The sequence below is a fragment of the Pungitius pungitius genome, chromosome 2, assembly GCF_949316345.1.
Source record: "Pungitius pungitius chromosome 2, fPunPun2.1, whole genome shotgun sequence".
In the NCBI taxonomy this organism is placed as follows: domain Eukaryota; kingdom Metazoa; phylum Chordata; class Actinopteri; order Perciformes; family Gasterosteidae; genus Pungitius; species Pungitius pungitius.
The window spans coordinates 18,038,363-18,040,862 of NC_084901.1; the positions used below are offsets into that span (position 1 = coordinate 18,038,363).

A 2,500-nucleotide genomic window follows, 5' to 3' on the forward strand; every position below is an offset into this window, starting at 1 on the left:
ACCGTTGCGCCACAGAGTCTGTTACATGATTCAATCAAACGAGTGAAAAGGGCAGGGCGAACTATAATTGATTTTAGAAAATTGCATATTGCTTGGGTTATCAAATGGCTCAATTTTGGACTAACATCCACCTCATCTTTTCTGACAGACAGCCAAGCTTGAAAGTAAACTATGACCCTGACGTGATTTGAACACGCAACCTTCTGATCTGGAGTCAGACGCGCTACCGTTGCGCCACAGAGTCTGTTACATGATTCAACCAAACGAGTGAAAAGGGCAGGGCGAACTGTGATTGATTTTAGAAAATTGCATATTGCTTGGGGTATCAAATGGCTCAATTTTGGACTAACATCCACCTCATCTTTTCTGACGGACAGCCAAGCTTGAAAGTAAACTATGACCCTGACGTGATTTGAACACGCAACCTTCTGATCTGGAGTCAGACGCGCTACCGTTGCGCCACAGAGTCTGTTACATGATTCAACCAAACGAGTGAAAAGGGCAGGGCGAACTGTGATTGATTTTAGAAAATTGCATATTGCTTGGGGTATCAAATGGCTCAATTTTGGACTAACATCCACCTCATCTTTTCTGACGGACAGCCAAGCTTGAAAGTAAACTATGACCCTGACGTGATTTGAACACGCAACCTTCTGATCTGGAGTCAGACGCGCTACCGTTGCGCCACAGAGTCTGATACACCATCCAACCAAACGATTTAAAACGGCAGAGCTACGATAATGAGAAAATTGCAAATAGCTCAAGGTATTCAATGAGCACATTTGGACCAAATCCACCTTTAAATAGAATGATGTATGCATCAGATTGGCTGCAAACAATGACCCTGACGTGATTTGAACACGCAACCTTCTGATCTGGAGTCAGACGCGCTAGCGTTGCGCCACAGAGTCTGTTACATGATTCAATCAAACGAGTGAAAAGGGCAGGGCGAACTATAATTGATTTTAGAAAATTGCATATTGCTTGGGTTATCAAATGGCTCAATTTTGGACTAACATCAACCTCATCTTTTCTGACGGACAGCTTAAGCTTAAAAGTAAACAATGACCCTGACGTGATTTGAACACGCAACCTTCTGATCTGGAGTCAGACGCGCTACCGTTGCGCCACAGAGTCTGTTGCATGATTCAACCAAACGAGTGAAAAGGGCAGGGCGAACTGTGATTGATTTTAGAAAATTGCATATTGCTTGGGGTATCAAATGGCTCAATTTTGGACTAACATCCACCTCATCTTTTCTGACGGACAGCCAAGCTTGAAAGTAAACTATGACCCTGACGTGATTTGAACACGCAACCTTCTGATCTCGAGTCAGACGCGCTACCGTTGCGCCACAGAGTCTGTTACATGATTCAACCAAACGAGTGAAAAGGGCAGGACGAACAGCAATTCATTTTAGAAAATTGCATATTGCTTGGGGTATCAAATGGCTCAATTTTAAAATAACATCCTGCTCATCTGTTCTGACAGACAGCTAAATTTGAAAGTAAACTATGACCCTGACGTGATTTGAACACGCAACCTTCTGATCTGGAGTCAGACGCGCTACCGTTGCGCCACAGAGTCTGTTACATGATTAAACCAAACGAGTGAAAAGGGCAGGGGGAACTGTGATTGATTTTAGAAAATTGCATATTGCTTGGGGTATCAAATGGCTCAATTTTGGACTAACATCCACCTCAACTTTTCTGACGGACAGCCAAGCTTGAAAGTAAACTATGACCATTACGTGATTTGAACACGCAACCTTCTGATCTCGAGTCAGACGCGCTACCGTTGCGCCACAGAGTCTGTTACATGATTCAACCAAACGAGTGAAAAGGGCAGGGCGAACTGTGATTGATTTTAGAAAATTGCATATTGCTTGGGGTATCAAATGGCTCAATTTTGGACTAACATCCACCTCATCTTTTCTGACGGACAGCCAAGCTTGAAAGTAAACTATGACCCTGACGTGATTTGAACACGGAACCTTCTGATCTGGAGTCAGACGCGCTACCATTGCGCCACAGAGTCTGTTACATGATTCAACCAAACGAGTGAAAAGGGCAGGGCGAACAGCAATTGATTTTAGAAAATTGCATATTACTTGGGGTATCAAATGGCTCAATTTTAAAATAACATCCTCCTCATCTGTTCTGACAGACAGCTAAGTTTGAAAGTAAACTATGACCCTGACGTGATTTGAACACGCAACCTTCTGATCTGAAGTCAGACGCGCTACCGTTGCGCCACAGAGTCTGATACACCATCCAACCAAACGATTTAAAACGGCAGAGCTACGATAATGAGAAAATTGGAAATAGCTCAAGGTATTAAATGAGCACATTTGGACCAAATCCACCTTTAAATAGAATCATGTATGCATCAGATTGGCTGCAAACAATGACCCTGACGTGATTTGAACACGCAACCTTCTGATCTGGAGTCAGACGCGCTACCGTTGCGCCACAGAGTCTGTTACATGATTCAATCAAAC

The 2,500-nt window shown here is 43.4% G+C and overlaps 1 protein-coding gene and 11 non-coding genes across 12 annotated transcripts in view; 1 reads left to right on the top strand and 11 right to left on the bottom strand.

Annotated features, from left to right (window-relative positions):
- trnaw-cca (transfer RNA tryptophan (anticodon CCA)) overlaps window positions 1–19 on the bottom strand; it is a 72-nt gene extending 53 nt beyond the window's left edge. Inside the window, exon 1 of the tRNA in view lies at window positions 1–19. This exon is cut by the window's left edge and continues 53 nt beyond it. This is a non-coding gene — a tRNA (tRNA-Trp).
- Window positions 1–2,500, top strand: part of fermt3b (FERM domain containing kindlin 3b) — a 104,961-nt gene that overhangs the window by 52,697 nt on the left and 49,764 nt on the right. The window lies entirely within an intron of this gene.
- Window positions 173–244, bottom strand: trnaw-cca (transfer RNA tryptophan (anticodon CCA)). Its single transcript has one exon. It is a non-coding gene; the product is annotated as a tRNA-Trp (tRNA).
- Window positions 398–469, bottom strand: trnaw-cca (transfer RNA tryptophan (anticodon CCA)). The gene has a single exon. It is a non-coding gene; the product is annotated as a tRNA-Trp (tRNA).
- Window positions 623–694, bottom strand: trnaw-cca (transfer RNA tryptophan (anticodon CCA)). The gene has a single exon. It is a non-coding gene; the product is annotated as a tRNA-Trp (tRNA).
- On the bottom strand, window positions 840–911 carry trnaw-cca (transfer RNA tryptophan (anticodon CCA)). Its single transcript has one exon. It is a non-coding gene; the product is annotated as a tRNA-Trp (tRNA).
- On the bottom strand, window positions 1,066–1,137 carry trnaw-cca (transfer RNA tryptophan (anticodon CCA)). Its single transcript has one exon. It is a non-coding gene; the product is annotated as a tRNA-Trp (tRNA).
- On the bottom strand, window positions 1,291–1,362 carry trnas-cga (transfer RNA serine (anticodon CGA)). The gene has a single exon. It is a non-coding gene; the product is annotated as a tRNA-Ser (tRNA).
- Window positions 1,516–1,587, bottom strand: trnaw-cca (transfer RNA tryptophan (anticodon CCA)). The gene has a single exon. It is a non-coding gene; the product is annotated as a tRNA-Trp (tRNA).
- On the bottom strand, window positions 1,741–1,812 carry trnas-cga (transfer RNA serine (anticodon CGA)). Its single transcript has one exon. It is a non-coding gene; the product is annotated as a tRNA-Ser (tRNA).
- On the bottom strand, window positions 1,966–2,037 carry trnaw-cca (transfer RNA tryptophan (anticodon CCA)). Its single transcript has one exon. It is a non-coding gene; the product is annotated as a tRNA-Trp (tRNA).
- On the bottom strand, window positions 2,408–2,479 carry trnaw-cca (transfer RNA tryptophan (anticodon CCA)). The gene has a single exon. It is a non-coding gene; the product is annotated as a tRNA-Trp (tRNA).